The sequence below is a fragment of the Sturnira hondurensis genome, unplaced genomic scaffold (assembly GCF_014824575.4).
Source record: "Sturnira hondurensis isolate 20B ecotype Veracruz unplaced genomic scaffold, ASM1482457v3 Scaffold0013515, whole genome shotgun sequence".
Classification (NCBI taxonomy): domain Eukaryota; kingdom Metazoa; phylum Chordata; class Mammalia; order Chiroptera; family Phyllostomidae; genus Sturnira; species Sturnira hondurensis.
Window position 1 is genome coordinate 8,255,773 of NW_028086146.1, and position 19,655 is coordinate 8,275,427.

Sequence of the window (19,655 nt, forward strand, 5' to 3'; positions counted from 1 at the left end):
ATACTTTTTTTCTGGTGGATCAACAAACACAAGAGACCAAGTCAAACCACTTATTTAAGGCCTGGGCTCATGTCTGCTATTATTATTCAATAGACCAAAGCAGGTCATAGACGTGACTGTACCCAACATCAGTGCAAGGGGTAAATATCTCCCATGAGATGTTAATGTGTCAGAGGAAGGTTTGAGGACAATGATCTAATCTGTGTAAACAGATTAATTGAAATAATTCAAAAGGAATACCTACTGACTTGCAGAATAAGTAGCATTATTTCCATGTATGAAAAAACCCCACTTTTATAAAGAGACTAATGAAAAATTTTAAAAAGAGCTCAGTTGTCCTGTATTTCTTTTCAAGGATGTATAATATTACTCTTATAATGATAGTTACTGGTTGTGACTATATTGGGTGTCTAGCCAAGTGGGAATTGTAGGTGAGTTTCTGATTTTGGGGTACACACACCCACCCACCCTTGCTTTTAGGAGTTTGTAACCAGTGAGTACAATGTGCCCTTACAGGAAAACACTTGTTAAGAACCACTGTTCGATAAGAAAAGGTAACTCAAGAAAAGAAGTTCCTGTGGTTCTAAACATCATGTCACAGGTCTCTGGGAAAATAAGCCTTCTATTTAAAAGGAAGCTGACTTAAGGCAAAGTTTTAAACTATAGGTTTATGTTTTAATTTTCCTCCCAGGAAAATTTTGTTTACTATAAGAGCCAAAGGCAAAAAATAAATAAAATCTTAGTTCAAGCTAGATAGGTTTCTTTATATTGGAACAATAATTTTAAACTCTGGGAAAGAAGAGCTGGTAGCTCAGAAAAAAAAAGCTAGGGATGGATTCAAGGAAAACTGGTTTGTTTGTTCCATTTTTAAGTTAGTAGGGATCTTTCTCCAAAAATCTTCTGTTTTTTTAGATTCAGGTTAAAAGTTGGATAGATACAAAGGATCAGGGAATTTAGTCAATAGCAGACAAAGATGGGGTAATTTCAGTTGCAGAAAATTAAAGTGGCTTTGCCTAGATGGATAAATTGGGGACATTGAAGCCAGGAGAGTTTGCCATTTTGTGTCCCAGCTTAGAGGACTTCTTCCTGAAATGGAACTGTCACTTTGAAGCACAGCATCTCGCTGCCTTTTTTTCAGATTAAAACAAATTGTATGTTCTGATTAACCAGCAATTATCTCTAATTAATAGAGAAAACACAATTTTTTAATCACTCTCACAGCCTACAGTTAACAGCACATACTATTCACCAGAACAAATTACATGCTATCTGGAGCTTGTAAAAAGGGTGGGGGAAGTAGGAACAATAAGATTGACAACATGTCAATAGTTCTGAAGGTGAGTAATGAGCTTAGAAGAGAGTAAAGAAATCTATGTGCATTCCTGAGCTTGGCTCCTCATTGTAAGACAGGTCAACAGCACTACTGGCCTTGCCACTGTTCCTGCTAGTACCTCCAGTTCCTGGTGGCTGCCTGCAGGGGGGTCCACAGGGAAGGGAAGGGAAGGGAAGGGAAGGGAAGGGAAGGGAAGGGAAGGGGAGGGGAGGGGAGGGGAGGGGAGGGAATCTATGTGCAATTGAACTTGAGTAGAGGAAACATAGAAACATTTTTGAACATGAACTAATTAGAGACCAGTTCTCCTGAACCCTTTTTGAAGAAACTATTGAAGGATGGACTTCAAACATAAACAGAGATACCATAACAAAATGACTGATGAATGGTGAATCTCTTTTTTAAAAAAATATTTATTGATTTTAGAAAGGAAGAGGGAGAGCCAGAGAAGGAGAGAGGTGGGGAGGGACAATGCGAGAGAGACATCACTTTGTTGTTCCACTCTTTTATGCATTTATTGGTTGCTTCTTGTATGGGTTCTGGTGGGGGACTGAACCTGCACTGGGACAATGCTCTAACCAATGGAGCTGCCCAGCCAGGCTCTGAATCTCCTTTATTATAGGACCAAGAATGAAGTAAATGTGGAGATTATAGCTACAGAATAGAACACAATTTTTTAAAGAAATGATGTAAATTACAGAGTCCCAATACTACCCTCCCTTTTTTAAGTACAAATGACATCTACTTTAAGAGAACATCCTTTGTGGGGAGACAGAGATAGCTTCAAATAGCAACTTTAATACTTAGCGGTTATATTATTTTGGGCCAGCTAACTTAGCTGAATTTCATTTCTTGTCTGTGAAATAGAGATAATAACACTTACCTAATAGAATGTACAGCCAAATAGTGAAAAGTTTGTTCATTCATTAGATATTTATTAGCTCCTACCACATACCTGGCCCTGTCCTGGGCGCTAGGTATACAATAGCAAATATAACAGACACAGAGCTCCCCTTCTACTTGAGGGTAGACAGATAAATAAAACATGAAATACATTACATGTGAAATGGTAATAAGTGCTATGGAGAAAAACAAAACAGGGTACTGGTGTAGAGCCTGCTGGGAACTGGGACACATGGCAATTCCAATTGCATCACACCTGGAGGAGGGGATAGAGCAAGCCATGTTGGCATAGGACACTAGGGAAAGGGACCACGGAAGGTCACTGCTCTAATTCCTGGCTGTGACTGGGTTGCTCTTCTATCGCTTGTAATGACCCATGTTGGCTTCCTGAAGCAGCAACACTGACCTTGACAACTTCAGAATAAGGTCTTCCAGTGGGGAACATTCCTGGTTGCACTCTAATGGAACCACAAATAGCCCTGACTTGGACTCTGTTTCCTACAGAGGCCTGGACGTATAAGTGTGTGTTGGGTATGCCCTTAATAACAGCCCTTTCTCTCCATTTCCTTCCTGACTGACACAGGTGCTGGATGGCTGGGCAGGAGGGAAATCTTGAACAAAACCATTCTGTCCTGAGCTAAGTTATCACCATCACACCTCCTGCTACTTATTTCCTCTAGGCTGAATTTCTGCAACTCAGATTCTTCCCTTAAGGTGTGTTACCTCCATATCTAGGCCTCTCTGCCCAAGGGGTTAAGTGGTAACTTATTTCCTCAGAGGTATTAGTGTAGAGGGTTTGGTCACTACCCTTCATCTTGTTCTGCTATTGCTCTTTTTCATTAATTTACTTATACAACATTTGTTTTAGCACTATGTGTCAAACTCCGCTTAGTACTGGTGTGCAGCGGAGAATGAAACAGATATGTTTCTTGCGTTCACTGTCTAAAAAAGTGTCCTGGGTTTCTTGTGCAATAGACTGTTCCTATACCTACCCTACCAGATAAGAAGTATGTTGCGTGAGCTGCATCATCTTTACAACCTCTGTAATGTATAGAAAATGCTATTTAGAGTTGACGCTTTCACTTAATCAATGATCTTCAGCATCATCATTTTGTGACTTCAGAATTTGTTTGATTTGTATTTAGTGTACTCGGTGCTATTTGATTTAAATTCATTGTATTATAATATAACGTCTAGGGGCTCCTGTATGATCTAGGCATTATATAGATCTGCATTCAAAGAAACACAAATTTAATAGCCAGGAATATTGGAGAAAAAAATTTGAGGTTTTTTTTAAAGTTATGAAAGTGGCCCAATTTATAACATAAAGCAAAATGTTTCAAAAGTCTCATTTGCCATCCGCCTCTTATTTCTCTTTATATAACTGCAGCAACTTGAAATAAAGATCTCTTCTGTTTGTTCATCCCTTAGGTCAGGTATTACATCTGGGCCTTATGTACCTTTCACTTTCCCCCACCCCCCATATGACCTTTATTAGGAAAGTCAACCTAGGCCTTTGGGTCTATTTCTTTTATTTTATTATTTTTTTAAAGATTTTATTTATTTATCTTTAGAGGGGAAGGGAAGGAGAGAGGGAGAGAAATATTAATTAATTGTTGCCTCTTGTGCGTCCCCTGCTGGGAACTGGCCTGCAACTCAGGCCTGTGTCCTAACTGGGAATTGAACCACGATTGCACGGTTGGCCGGCCGGCGCTCAATCCACTGAGCCACACCAGCCAGGGCTGGGTCTATTTCTTTTCATTTCATGTCCCCTTGACATGGGTTCTCTACAAGAGTGGCTCTTCAACTTTAGCATCAGAATCATCTGGAGGTCTCATTTAAAGCGCAAGTAGCTGGGCCTCATCCAGTTTGATAAAGGAGGTTTGATTTGGAGCTCAAGAAGTTACGTTTCTAACAAGTTCCCAGGTAGTGCTGATACTTCTGGTCCAGCAAGCAAACTTTGAGAACCACTGATCTACAACTTAGAAGCATCTGGGAGTTGTCCCAGTGAACAACACTCCTCCTGGATGGAAGCCTTGGTTCTACATAAATAATGTCATCTAAGTTTTTTATATGTTAATATAAAGCTGAAGAATTTAATGAGTCGTCTTCTATCACCACTTTTAACACTCTGAAGGTAGGGGTATGTACTTGGTAGACTCTACTATAATGCAAGAATAATAAAAGAAATAATATTTATTGCTTGATTACCTATACAGGAGATAGTGGAGTGGGGTTGGTAGCAGAGTTAGCCTGGAAATCAGGTCCTCTGGGACTTGGTCCTGAGGAGACAGAATTTCTGGACAACCCTGGGAGAGTTATTCTTTCATGCCTCAGTTTCTTACTTTTGAAATTAAGATATTGGAAGTAATCATCTCAGAGCTGTTATGAGGCTCAAATGATTTAATACATATAAAAGCCCTTGAAGAATGACTGGCGATGGTGCATATTATGATATTACCTATCATTATGATTATCAGGAGTTTTTAGAGTGTTTTCTCTGTTACCTCTTTACAACCTAAAATCATTCCTAAAAGGTAAGCACCTCTGTTATCCTCATTGTGGAGACTAGGAAACAAGATCAGAAAGGTTCCCCAGCTAGTAAAAATCTCTAGTCTTATATTTTTTATCAGTGCTTTCCCCCCCAAATTATTTTCTCCCATAATAAAAGTGGTATAGGGAAGCTAATTTCAAAAGAATATTTGAATATGATTGAATAATTACTTACTTGATCAAGACAATTAGTGAATTTTATATTCTAATATTGTTATGTCTACTTTAAAATGTATTAAAGACAAATAATGGAGGGAAGTATAGGTATAATAATGGTTGTATAACACATTACTAAGTGTCTAGTATTTACAGAGTACCTGTTACATAAGTTTTTTTTTAAACAGGATTTTTAAAAAAGACTTTATTTCATTTATCTTTAGAGAGGAAGGGAAGGAGAGAAGGAGAGAAATACTAATGTATGGTTGCCTGTCATGGGTCCCCTCATGGGAACTGGCCTGCAACCCAGGCATGTGCCCTGACTGGGAATCGAACCTTGATTGTGTGGTTCGCAGGCCCGCGCTCAGTCCACTGAGCTACACCAGCCAGGGCCCAAAGTCATCATTCTTATTAACAACTTCATTATTTTTATTGTTATTGATCCCCAGAACATTCTTGTGGATAGTAAAAGAGCTGAATTGGCATCTGAGTGCAAAGCTGTGGGGCAGGGGCCACCACTCTGCCAAAGCCCAGTGGCAGTTCTCTGCTAAAGCCGCATGGTGTTTCTCTCTACCCAAGCTGTGGGGGTCCCCACTCTGGCAAAGTAGTGTGGTTCTCTTTTTCAATGCCTGCTGAGTTTGGGTTTAAATCCCCACGTCAGTCCTCCTCTGTGCCCCCATTTCTGACTCCTCCTACTATCAGTTATACCTGTCAGCATTCCTGTATTATTCCAAATTCACTGGGCTGCCATCATGAGTCTGGACAGGTGTGGCCCCATGTCATGGAGCCAATCTTGTCCAAGCTCTCACACAGGCGCTGTCACCTGGGGGACCTGCCCCCAGTTACATCTTGGGGGGAAGTCCCTTTCCATCCCCCTGGCTCAGAGCATGGCCACAGCTATTTAACATATCTATGCAACCAGTTAAAGGTTATAGATATGTTAAATGACCACACCAGAGGTTAGCTGCAAAGTTGTTGCTGTACAAAACAGCCCTCAATGGCCCTGCTCCATTTGTCCCTTCCCCCAACTCACACCTGTTGTGGGGGGGCAAGGAGATGGGCTGAGGACATCTTATATGTCTTTCTAATATTTCCTAGACACCTGAGTTCTGGACCCCATTCCAAATCCCTATTTGGGGTCCCCCTCTTGGCTGCACCCTGTTATAAGACCACCCTAAAAAAGAGGTCTTCACCAGCTGCCTCTGCCTGGAGGAAAATACTGGCTTTCCGTCCGCCCAAGTCTCATGATATGGAGATAAAGAGGCACAGCCCCTTAAAACAATTAATTTTAAAGGGAAACTTTATATCATTATTGTAACTGGAAAAGTGGCATCCTTTGCCAACATAAGGTTTTGTAGATGGTTATTTTAAAGTTACTATGACGTTAAATTCTAGATAGATAATGTTGACAACCTGAAGGAGTTTATTGAAAAGGTAAGTTACCTAGTGTTAAATGTTACAGACATATTCGCCTCAATTGAGACTTTCTTTCTTAATATTAATAAGAAGGATTAAAGAAGGATCAAATATCAATAAGAAGGATGTGTACTACCAGGGACACAAAGCCCATATTTTGGGAAATACTATATAAGTATTTCCCTATTTCCCCAAATAGTCCAAGTTATTAGAGAACAGATTCACTCTCTTGCCTTAACTTTCTTAAATCACAAACCAAATAAATTGAGATAATAGATTTTCTTCTGAAAGTTGGTAGCACCAGACACTACTTTCTCCCTTCTGAGAAGTCTCCATTTTTTAAACTCCTGTGACACTAATTATAAGGCCTCTGACTTACAATGTGTCTAGTATTTTACCAGAACACTTTTGCATTCACTATCTTGTAAAAGACATCCTTTGAGGTTACATAGTCCAGATGAGACATGTTGAAAGTTAAGCAAGTTGACAAAAATTATTTGAAATGATAGGAATAAAATTAATCTTATAGCTGTAAGGAATTGACCTCTTCTCTTATTCATTGTTGCCTATTCTACTCACTTGCAAAACAAAACAAAACAAAAGTATAGCCTCAAAACCTTAGGAAAAAGAAGGCATCATGGGAAAGGCAAAGAAGGGGGAGAAAAGACCTAATTAAGGACATATTATAGACCTTGGGGGTATGGATCCAACTAGAAGTTAAAGTTGAGAACTCTTTCTTGCAGCAGTTTCTGGTCCAGGTATGTATTTCATAGGTAAAAACGGAAAAACAGAGTATTTGAATGATTTACATTTACGATGCTTTAATATCAAATTAGATTTGGCTTTGATCAGAGTAGTGTAGGTAGAGTGGAATCATTATGCAATTACGGTAGCTACATCTCAGAAGACTCACAAAATTTTTATAGAGGAAGTAGAGTGACGTTAGTGAGAACAGAAAACTGAGCAGTGTGGTGAGGGAAGTGATGGTAAGGAAGAGCAGGTGAGGAAAACTTCCTTGTAGGAAATACCCATCATGCTCAAAGATAATTTATTTTCCGCTAACCTATGGGTTCCATGTAATGTCTTAGTTGTGACAAATACATAGTTATACTTGGCTTTATGATTGAAGGCAGACTTTCAAAATTTGTGGGTCAATTAGATTTTTAAAATGTATACGTTTTCCATGTTGTAATCTGAGAGAGTATATTTTCTTTTCTTCTCATCAGTGTGCTATCCTAGCTGTCTTTCTCCAGGTTCCTTCACTGAAAGTACACTGACCACTAGACCCAACTTAAATAAAAAGAAGACATTTCTCATAACGAAGTATTTTTCAGAAACCAAATACAGGAAGTTTCTTTGGGCCTTATAAGAAAAGGGAAACTAAAAACTGTGAGGATTACTGCTGGTGCACGTTTGCACTTTTTCTCTCTTCTGGTCGTTCTTTTCTTCCACAGCAGATCAGCTTTCTGTCAACATCATGTACTTGAGTAAAGATGGCAACCTCACAGTGCTTAACTTTACAGCATGGGTAACTTTATTTTAAGTGAACAAAAGTCTGAGCAACTGTCTTTGAACCCCAGTTCCAGCTTCCCCAGGAGGGAAACCCTGATTGGCTTAGTCAGGTGGCAATTCACAGTAAAGTCAAGAGTGTGGGGGCAGAGTCACAAATGATAACATCGGGGCTAGAGGCTGGCTGCTCTGGGTGAAGAGGAAAGACTCCTTAGTCTAAATAAGGACTCAGGAACTGATGTTCTGTAAACTAACAATATGCCAGGGGAATTTCTATATATAAGAGTGAATCTGGGTATGAATCCTTTTACAAAGAAAAATATTTTTAGTCAGCTGCTAACTTTACTTCTATTTTAGTTAAGTATTTTTTGCAAAGCATAATTATAATCAACATTTTGCATAATGTAATTATCCTCACCTGAAGGAGGCTATTAATTTCTAATTTACAGAGGTGAATATTGTTTGGGCTTTCATGTATGGAAGTTAAACTTACCCGATTAGCTCAAGGAAAGGAGGGACCTGTTTGCAAGAACACGTTTTTCTCTGGGACTACACAGAAGAATGAGAGGATTGATGCAGAGACAAGGTCTTTAGTGCAGAGGAGGTTTTGGAAAGTTTTTTGCCATATTCAACCAAACTTGGAAATGAATATACCTGAAATATCTGGATGATTCAAACTAAAACAAACAAACAACCCCCCTCCCCCCCCCACACACACACATTGCTTGTTTGTCTGTCTGTCTGATTCAGAGCCCTGCCTTTGTCTTATACTACTAGACCTGGGATAAATCAGCCTCTCTTCATAGCTACTTCCTTTCTTTAAGAAAAGCCTATCTTCCCTATCTTGGAAAGACACAAACTAACTGCAGGATTTATAGGGATAGATCCTTTGTTCTGGTCTGTTTCCTCTTCCGAGGGCTTTCTATATCTTTTTTATTTTTTAAGAGATTTTATTCGTTTATTTTTAGAGAGAGAAGGGAGAGAGAAGGAGAGAAACATTGACAAGTGAGAGAAACATCAATTTGTTGCCTTTCACACACCCTTAACTGGGGACCTGGCCTGCAACCCAGGCATGTGCCCTGACTGGGAACTGAACTAGCAACCTTTCATTTAACAAGCCAGCAGCATTCAATCCGCTGAGCCACACCAGCCAGGGCTGCTTTCTATATCATTTTTTGCTCCCATATTTATGTTCCCCTTAAGATTTTTAAAAAATTAATTAACTTTAAAAATTGATTTTAGAAAGGAGGGGAGAGAGAGAGGGGAGCACCTATTTGTTGTTCCACTTACTTACGCATTCATCGGTTGATTCTTATAGGTGCTTAGACCAGTGATCTAACCTGCAGTCTTGGGGATTGAGATGATGCTCTAACCAATTGAGCTACTTAGCCAGGGCCTAAGATTATTTTTTATTATTTCATCATTTAATGTCATAGTTTTACTTTTTTAAATCCAAATTCAGGTCTTGTCACCTATCACTATTACAACTGACCCCTAATCATGCCAGCCCACACAGTTATGTGTAATGCAAGAAACTTACAAATTCTTCAAGATCACAAATTAAATCCAACATATTTCTTATACCTTCAAGCTTGGTGACATTGGTAAATTGTTCCTACAATAACTATAATAGCCATTTAATAACTGTTTTAAATGCTAAGCATTTAAAAATACTTTTTCATCGAATTTTCAAGACACCTCTTTAAGGAAGATGATATTATCCCCATTGTACTGATGAGCAAATGGAAATTTAGAAAATCTCAAGGACTTCTTTGCTGAAAGCTGTGATTCAAATCTGGGTTGGCCAGACTCCCAAGCTTAAGTTCTTCAACCCCTTGCCCTGAGTCTTCAGCCCTGGCTTTGCTTCAAAACCACCTAAGAACTTTCAAAGGAGGTAGAAGCCAAGGCCCCATCTCACATACTGCTACAGTTTTTGTGCAGGTGCGGGTCTGGGGAGAGTCAGTCAACAATGGCTGCTGCTGCCACGTTCTACGACAGCAGAAGCACAGAATATTGCTGCATACCACTGGGTACTGCCCCATAGTTAACAATTACCTGCTACTCTTTATTTTTAAATAGGGGCCATACAATCAGTTCTGAATCTAAATATGTTATCAACCAACCCACATTTCTTGTTTCTCCATATTGTGTGAAAGAATGTTGTGAAAGACTCGGTCAATTTTTTTTGTACTTTCTTATGTTATTATCAAAGAACAGGACAACTTTTCTGAAATGTTTGCCCTGGGATCAAATTTCTAGCTACCAGGGATCACACAACGAGCTAAACAATTCTCTACAGAGTGAAAAGAGCTAAATATTCCAGGGCAGTATTATCTTAAAATGCTCATATTTTAGTGAGAAGAGAGGGTTTCACTCTCTGAATGACAGACACAAAGCAAGTCATTTAATCTCTCTGTGTAGGTATATTGACTTCTCAATTGTATAGGCCTCTGAATAACACATTTCCCCTTTCCACCTGTCTTCCATATCCAAATCTCTAGTATAAAAATTAAAAAAGGAATCCATTTCCCCACAGAAACTCTCAATATTCTCTAGTTCCAAATGGCTTTTTCTGGTGAGTAGGCTGTGGATAGTAACAGACACCATGCCTGGTTGAATAAACACACCATTGCAAAATATAGAAACATCACTTAACTACAATGAATGTATTTGCACTTTCAGAGTTCTAAAAGGCTTTTTTTCTCACAAGAGAGAATGTTTTTATCTCTACAGTTCAGTAATTTTTATTTTAACCCTGACATGAAAGCCACACTTAGCACTTATCTTCTTTTGTGTGGGTCTGTGTTCTGGTTTGTACTACAGTAATAGTTTTTGTTTGCAGAAAAGAGAACTCTCATGGCAGTCGCTGCTTGTAATTTTAGCTTTAATATTCTAAGAAGGTTTCAGATTTGCCATTTGAGTCACAGCTTACATTTCTAATTTTTTAAAAGAAATTAATAAAAAGGGATTCTGCAGCAAATTTTGCTTGCAAGTCAGTTGTCATATGAATAGTGTTCCTGGACGCAATTCCATCATGGGAGGGAGGGTTCCCCTCATACCAACCAACAGTTCTTGCTCAGACACTGTCAAAGAATTCAGCTCATTTCTAACAATATCTACCTGGAGCATCAGATTCCACAGGTTAAGGGGTCAGACTTGCAAAGACTGCCCGTCACCTCCCTCCCCAGAACACTCACACTTCAGATGCTAACCGCGAGCCCAAGCTTTTTACCTATGCTTTTGACCAACAAATGATAAATTGGAGGTTCCAAAGACTCCTCCAATTTAGAATGTCAATCTCAAGTCCAAGTTGTTACCTGTACTTTTGACCAACAGGCTATAAATCAGATGTTCCCACAACACCCTTCTTGAGTTTATTAATTTGCTAGAATGGATCATAGAACTCAGAAACATTTTACTTACTAGATTATTGGCTTATTATAAAAGGACATTAAAGGACACAGCCAGATGAAGAGATATCTAGGGCAAGGTGGAAAAAAGGAGTTTCTGTCCTTGTGAAGCTTGGGGCCCCTACAAGGTGGCAATCACATGGAAGCATTCTAGTTCCCCAATGTGGAAACTCTCCAAAAAAGGAAAAGCTGGCCTCCTGGGTTTTTATAGAGGCTTCCTTACACAGTAATGAGTCATTGACGTTTGTCAATTGAACCTAATTTCCAGCCCCTTTTCCTTATCCCCAGATGGGGTAGGGTGGGGTGGATGGGGATAATTAGAGATTTGTAACTTTATGACTTAAGGTTACAAATCTCTAATTATTTCTCCGGTTCTCCTGCCAACCAGATCCTGCCCTTGGGTGAGGTCTAAAAGTCACCTCCTTAACAAAAGACACCTCGATCACTCTCAACGCTGCATATGAACACCAATTCTTATAAATCACAGTATTGCATCATAAGAATACAACTCCCCTATAATCTCTTCCTCTTATGAGAAAAACAGGGCCCGAGTTCATTATTTACTTTAAAGAAGTCAGTATGAATTCAAGTCGTTTCCTCTCCCGCTATCATTTGCTCCAAGACCCTTTGCAATGGGTCTTATATAAGAAGAAACGCAGGAGGTGATTTGGTGAGGATTATTTGAAGAAACCATTAAATACAAGCCAGATCTGAATGGCAGTATCACTTGTGTATGACCATAAATGCATCAGTTCTTTCAGATTGACAGAAAGAAGGCTAGTAAGTGAAAAAGGCCCTACGCTGTCAGTGAAACCCTACATATTTGACCTCACCTCTTATACCACTGCCCCCTCACTCACTGTCCTTCAGCCACAGTGACCTCTTTCCTGGTTCTTGAACTTGCCAAGTGCATCCCCTTCTGAGGGTCTTTGCCTCTCTGATAGTCCCTCTGCCTGAAACTCTTTTTCCAAGATAGCCACAGGACTGGCTCATTCTCATGTTTGGGATCTCTGCTGAAACATCAGTTACTCTGAGAGGTCTTTCCTGGCAACCCTAACTAAAATAGCAGTGTCTGCTCTCTTTCTACTCCTTCACTTTGCATTATTTCTTTTAGTGGCAATTATACACCCGCACGTTATACATTTAAGGCATTTTTGTCACTTTATCAGAACACTACTCCAGTACGCAAGAAGTAGGCAGTTAGTGATTACATAGCATCCTTGGGGGACTACAGCCTGGCACCTAGTAGGTGCTCTGAAAATATTTGTTGAACGGATGAATGAAGCTCTTTAGGACGGTGGAAGTTGTTTCTACTCATCGCACAGGCCTTGTCAATTCTCAGCAGCTGGGAGCCTTACCCCACCCTCACTGCTTTCTAGCTCAGGTGCTTGGGACTGCATTGGCGCAAAATGGCACGGAAGAACGCGTTGCCCCAACCCTCGGTCTCGAGGCCGAGACTGGGGAAGTACAGGTTTACCGGACTTGGACTGTGGAAGCAAAGGCAGGAAGGAGACAACCGTGCGCGGGCGGGGAAAGTCTGTGCTGTGCTAAGCTGCACGCATGGGGCGCCTTCCTGGTCGGGTGATTCATTCCCAGCCACCTCCGCAGCGGGAGGCCGCACACCGACGCCCATCTGGGGGAGGGCCATCCCCCTAGCTCCCGCTAGCTCAGCTTCTCCATCTGCTCCGACCCAGGAGCCGCTCCGGGAATCTCTGTGCATACCCGCCGGCCTCGTAGGAAGCTACGGTCCCGGTGTGGCCCTCCCAGGTCGGCCCCGCGGCGCGCGGCAGGATACGCGCGGCGCGGGTGGAGCGGCGCACGCGCAGTCCGGGGGCGCACGCCAATTCCCCACTCCCGCCCTCGCCAGGCTCAGATCCGGCTTCAGTAAGCCCTGAATCGGCTGCCCGACTGACGGCCAACCGGTAGGCTAAGTCCAAGTGTTCCCTGCGGCTCTTCGGAAACTGGGTGGCCCGGGCGAGGGTGGAGACGACTGCTGTGACGGGCTTCCCGGCTGCCTGAATTAAGAGTGGCGGGGGCTGCAGGAAGTAGAGAGGAAGAGGAGCAGGAGGGGGCAGCAGCGACTGTAGCTAACGGCCTCCCTGGGCGCTGACCGGCTGGGCCAGCGACCCGCTGGCTCGGGAGTTCGCGCCGCTGCCTCGACCACTCGGCCCCTGGGCCTGGACTTGCGGCGCGCGTCGGGGAGACGAGCAGCTCCCTACGGCTCAGGGAAAGGCCCGGTCCTCGCCGCCGAGGGATGTGAGAAGGAGCCGAAATCGCAAGGGAGCGCGCCAGCCTGGGGGACGCTGGGACCCGTAGTCGCTCACTCCTGTGGCTTCGCGGATCTGGGCCGGCCGGAGGCACCTGGTAGGAGCAGCCCCTGTGGGCTTGGGGGCGCGTCCTCGTCGCCTGATCTGTGCAGCTGGCAGTATTATTGCTCTCTAGTCTCTGGGTGGGGGACTGCAGTTGTCTCTCCACCACCTTCCCACATCCTGATCTCCGCTTTCCCCCTGCTCCCGGCAGTGAACTTGACAGCAAGAAAATCTTCCTCTTTATGGGGAAACAACGGAGTGTTTTGGTGTTTTGCTGTTGGTATTTGCATCCATGTGTGCCTGATATCCACCCCCCACCCTTTACTACTTATCCCTCTTTAAAATTTTCCTGACATCCAAACAACCTAGAAAAGAACATGCATTTCCTCTGGATTTCTGCGGTAGTAACTGCTTCTTTTTTTCTTTAGGTTTCAGAAACAGGCAAGGGAACAAGATGTGAACTGTTTTTCTTCTGCAGAAAAAAAGAGGTCCTTCCTCCCCTTCCCGCGAAGGTGAGTATGCATCCCGACCTTTATTGCTGCAGTAAAGGTGAGGGTATCACGAGCCTTGAGTGCGAGCACAGGAGGGCTAGGAAAGTGTATAGGCAGGCAGGGCTCATGGTTTCTTGCTCCGCTGAGAAAGGCAGTGCTGAACTTTTAATGTTGATCTGGGAGAGTATCTTGAGGGTGTTTATTGTTGCCCTTGGATCCGTTCAGAAACGTTCATTGTTTCTTTCTCTGCTGATTATACAATAATAGGGCTTTGCAGGAAAAAATAAAAACGTTGTCAGGTCCGCTTTCTCTTCAAGCAGCCAGAGATTCTTAATCTTTCAAAGAGGAACATTTTCTAGTACTCAGAGGTATGAATTGAGAGAACATGTTAGCCGTTCTTGCTGGGGTTTCTACTACCACACTGAATGCTTCCTGGATGGTTTTATCTGCCTAAGTTTGCTGTGTCAGTTAAATTTACCCAGTTTGCTTTCCGGTGATTATTAATCTGTCAGGAGAAACTCCTTTCCTCTGAATGAAAGGATAGAAGCAGCTGAGGTGTGTCATACACAGTGGGGAGGAGAAATGTGAAGGAAACCAGACGTGGAAATGGGAGATGACAGTTGCTTTTGGTTTCATAATAGGCTTATACGAGTGAGTTGTTGGGCTAGTGCAAATATTCTGATGTAACACCCAGCAGATCTGAAGATGAATAATCAGCCTTTGGCCTCCCTTTCCCCACCCCCTTCATCTTCTACACTTAAAGTGGGAGAATCCTTTGTTTGTATATGCACATAAGCGTTAGTGTGTAACAAACAACTGCAAACTGGATGTATCCAACAGTTGCCTTTATAGTATATATATATTTACCTGTATAGGAAAGCTGTCATACTTGCTGACTAGATAAACACATAATGCTTGTTTTTGCTCCAGTTGAATGTCCTGTGTTTGGAGTTCATTATGTTTTAGGGGCCATTTAAGGATCATGTACTTTTTTTTCTGGTGATTTGAGACAGGTGTCTCAGGTATGGGAAGAGATATCTTTTCTCTGCTTTTACCTGTCAGGTTATTGCTGACAGGCGGGGTGCTTGTGAGGCAGAATAGAAAACCACACTGGCTTGGGAGTCAGATCTGGGTTGGAATCCTGATGTTGTATTATTTAAAATCTCTTTGAGCCCTGGCTGGTGTAGCTCAGTGGATTGAGCGTGGGCCTGCAAACCATACGATTGCAGTTCAGTTCCCAGTCAGGGCACATGCCTGGGTTGCAGGCCAGTTCCCAGTGGGGACACAGGAGAGGCAACCATACACTGATATTTTTCTCCTTCTCTCCTTCCCTTCCCCTCTAAAGATAAATAAATAACATCTTTAAAAATAAAATAAAATAAAATAAAATCTCTTCGAGCCTCACTTTTCTTATGATTGTTGTGAAGATTGAATAAGATCATGCGTGCAAAATGGTAAATTGCTTGGCTGCTGTGAGTCTTGGCTGCTGTCATGGCTGGCAGGCCAAGGAGATTCGGAAAAGGGCAGAATGACTCTGCATAAGGTGATCTGCCAGTGACCAGTGTCACTCCCTCTTTAGTATAAGGAGAAAAAGGACTTTTAGGTCTTTAACTAGTTAAGGAATTTTATAGCTTTTTTATGGAAAGGTTGTACTTACTGCTTTGACCCCCCCCACCCCTTAAGCTGCCCCTACCAACTATTGTGCTGCCCTCTTGTGGTTAATTGTGCTAAGAACTTTCTTTTGCTCCTCCCACATTGCTTTTTCTTTCTTTTTTTGGGGGGGAGGTGTGTCTTATTTTAGACCCCTTCCTTTTGCTCCCAGCGCATGGTTTCCCAAATTCTGAGCTGTGGTGCCCCAGGGCCCCAGTGAACTCAGGCCTGAACTAGTCATTTGAAGTAGTTCACAGTTTCAACATTAGATCGAGACATTTCTTTCTTTCTACAATGTCATGTCTTTGCAAAGCTGTGTTTTTAGAGGTTGCTCTGATAAAAAGCAAATACTACATGACAATCGATGATCTAGGCAATGAGAGTGTGATGTTGTCTGATTTCATTCCTAGGTTTGAGAAGATACACAGTGCCCAACAAGCACTACCTTGTAAGGACATTAACACTTAAATGGTTTGAACCTGCGTACTTAAGTGTTTCTTTTTGCCTAGGGGTCTGGGAAAAATTACAAAGACTGAGGAGTCCTTGAATGGAGGAAATTGGGAGAACCTCTGCCTTAGCTTTTGGTTGGTTTTTCTGATTTAAAAAAGAATTATTTTTAGTGGAAAAACTACATTTTTTAAATGTTGGTCACTAATTGAACCTTCTCTCTACCAAAATTATTGATGCAATTATTGATCAGTTCCATCTGATTATGTTAAGTTTAGCAGAAATGTGGATAGGACGTATTGAATAGGTTAATATAAGTGGTAAATGAAAGAGGTAGTTTTAAAATGGTGCCTAATTTAAATCCTATATTACCAGGAGAGAAGGAAATTACAAAAGGATATGAAATGATTTTGGGGGGGCATGTTGAGTTTGAGGAGATGGTCAAAAATACTAGAAGACCAGTACTGTGATTAGAATGACATATGAGCAACAGATTAGTTTTAAAATGAAAGAACTGGGCATGCTTTTGTTGTTTGATAGTTACTTTCCTGGTGTTAATTACATGTTTTCAAATAGGTTGTGTATGCTGTGACGAACAATACCTAGATTAAAAGGCACAAATGCACAGAGTGCTAACCACATGGGGAACATTCAGTAAATGCTGTGTATTAAAAAGGAACTTTAGTCAATCACCAAACAAATATTTATTAATGCCTACAATGTTATAGGTACATTGCTATGTCCAAAAGAGATGCAGACAAATATAAAATAGGTCCCTTTCACTTGGGCAGTTAATGAAAGTTACAGATATTTGCGGTCACTTAGAATTGAAGTGTGCATAAAAGGCTCGAGAGAGGAGGTAGGATCAAATCTAGGTAGGGTTTGACTTTGCTTCAGAGGAATGAGCTTATCTAGGAGGTAAACAAAGGGCAGGATATGCATGATACATTCGAAGAACAAACAGCACATAAACATTTTGAAATGAAGGTTTGTGTAGGAGAGTAGTAAAAAATGTATGTTGGAATTAGATTATGGATACTTTTAAGAGCTGGGATGAGAAGGATGTACTTTACGTATCGTAATTTTTGTATTAAGAAAGAGATTGCTAAAAATATTTAGGGAAATCACCAGTGCTAGGCCTAAAGTAATGAGGATGTGCACTTAGTGGAAATAAGACTGGAGTGATGTCACACAGGACTTCATTATGGATTGGATAGGAAAGGAGGATAGGGTGGGGGTGGGGTGGCATAGAGTGGGGTGGAGAAGAGTAATCAAAGATGACTTTGAGGTTTTGATCTTCAGCGACAGAGGAAATGAAGTGTTGAAACTCCAGGGTATCTGAGAACATCTGGGCCACAGAGAGAATGTGTACAAATGCCACAATGTGTACGTTTTCCGCATTAAGCATAGGAGACCCAGAGAGATTTAAAAATGTGTCTAAAGTTACTCATCTAGGTAGTGACAAAGAAAGAACTAGAATTTTTTTAATGGCAGTATTGACAGAGATAGGTGTGGAGGTGTTAGTAGCTGGTTGAGGAGATAAAGATATAAGCTGGACTTATATTTTGGATATGTTGAGGTTGAGGTGGCAGTGGGATAGTCAAGTGAAAAATAGATAGCCAGGTGGTGGGACATGTCACTAGAACTTGGAAGAGAAATTGAAGGCTTGGATTATGGTGCTCAGAGTAAAGAGCAGTAGACCTGAGATTGAGCCTTGGGAAATGCCTGTGATTAAAGAGTGAGTGAAAGCTGAATTGGCAAAGGAGACAAAGAAGGGGCAGTTAGCAGGAGAAGCAAGTGGATGGGTAGGTTAAGAAGGTGAGAATGATTTACATGTTGATCATTGCCAACAAATGAGAAGAATCAGAACTGAAAAAAGGTCTTAAAAATGTGTACTAGTGTTTTACCTGGTATTAATCTAGAGAAGAAGAAATAAGAAAATTGCTTATAGTGTCCTTATGCAGAAATAGCCACTGTTAACGTTTTGTTCTTTCTAGTATGATAGATGATCTTTGGATTTGACAGTTGATCTTTAGATTTGGCTGAACAGTGGAGACTTCTATCCAAGGTGCTTATCATGGAGATTAAGGATGAGAATTTTGGGTGTAATAAAGACTGGGAGGTATTTTTGAGAGTATTCATCATTCTTCTGTGTCCTTTCATTTTACACTACACGGGTACTGCTATTCCCTGTGGACATTAGCCTCGCCTTTGTATTATTTGAATAAGTAGACTTTCAGTGACCTAGTGGGCTGGGCAAGTGGTCTCTGGGTGCTATTCTACTGGTAAAATCTGAATAAAGTGATAACATAAGTTTCTAAAAGGAAGGAGAAATTCTTGGGAGATAAAACTGAAGTTAGTGTCATGAAGAGTGTTTAGGATTGGAGAATTGGACAGGGGAAAGGAAAGCATAAGCTTGTACAGTATAGCTACCAGAGATAAACTAGGTGGGGATAGTCCATGGACTATTTTGCTTGAATGCTTGTTTTAATTTTCCCATGGACATCCTTCAGCCTGCATTTTTGATATCAGTCCTTGGGAATAGGGTATTTATTATTGCTCACTGAATGATTTTAGTTTAATAAATTCTGATTATGAAATATAGTGCCACTAGGTAATATTTTTGTAATACAAAAGGTACTGTAATGTGAGGAAATACACTGCTTTGGAAACAGGATCAGGGACTGACTTTGCTGTCAACATGGTGTGTGATTTTGAACTAGTCCCTTAATCATTGAGCCTTATATTTTCCGTATTTAGAAAATGAGGAATGGACTAAATGTGTTTAAAAAACTTTATTTTAAAAGGTGGACTGGTGGTAAAATGTGTATAAAGTTCGTAACAGTGTCTTCTGGCATTACCTCTGTATTTCTAAATTACAATCTACCATCAATATCTCTCCACCCCCACTGTGTCTGTACCTGCACTCTGTCCTTTTCCCCTTTGCAATGAATGAACTGTTCAGTGTTGCATCTAAGGCTTCTCCATCTACTTGTGTAGAGGAATCCATCCCTTTTGTATTTAAGGGTTTTGCAATTGTATTTCTCCTTTTTATTTTCTATTTTTTTCTCTGCTAGATCATTTTCACCCATATATAGTCTGGTTGCTATTGCTATGTGACATAACTACCCCAAAACTTGTTGATTTAAAATACTTACTTCATTAGATTCACAGATACAAATATTATGGGTTAATAATTCAATAATGGCTTGTTTTTACTTCATAATGTCTAAGACCTCAGTTGGGAAGACTTGTTGGCTGGGGATAACCTGAAGGGGGGTTATCCCCGCCTGACTGGAATCATCTGGAGTGTCTTTACTCATATGACTGGTAGTTAATTCTGGCAGTGGACCAAGATCTTGGCTGGGGCTGTTAACTAGAACATGTTCTTGTGGCCTGGATTTCCTTACAATATGGGGACCTCAAGATGGTTGACTTTCTTACATGGTGAGTCAGAGTTTAAAAGCCAGTGATTTGGTGA

At 41.1% G+C, this 19,655-nt stretch overlaps 1 protein-coding gene and 1 non-coding gene across 6 annotated transcripts in view; both read left to right on the forward strand.

Moving 5' to 3' along the window:
• JAK2 (Janus kinase 2) overlaps positions 1-19,655 on the forward strand; it is a 150,843-nt gene that overhangs the window by 57,149 nt on the left and 74,039 nt on the right. For 3 of the 5 annotated variants that reach the window (XM_037061776.1, XM_037061777.1, XM_037061778.1), the window contains one exon: positions 14,015-14,098. The gene's annotated coding sequence lies outside the window, so the exon portion shown is untranslated. Of the gene's footprint in view, positions 1-13,031; positions 13,642-13,667; positions 13,727-14,014; positions 14,099-19,655 lie in introns of those variants that run through there. The other 2 variants (XM_037061775.1, XM_037061779.1) reach the window with 2 other exon arrangements.
• Positions 1,350-1,494, forward strand: LOC118997895 (small nucleolar RNA U89). The gene has a single exon (XR_005068752.1). It is a non-coding gene; the product is annotated as a small nucleolar RNA U89 (small nucleolar RNA).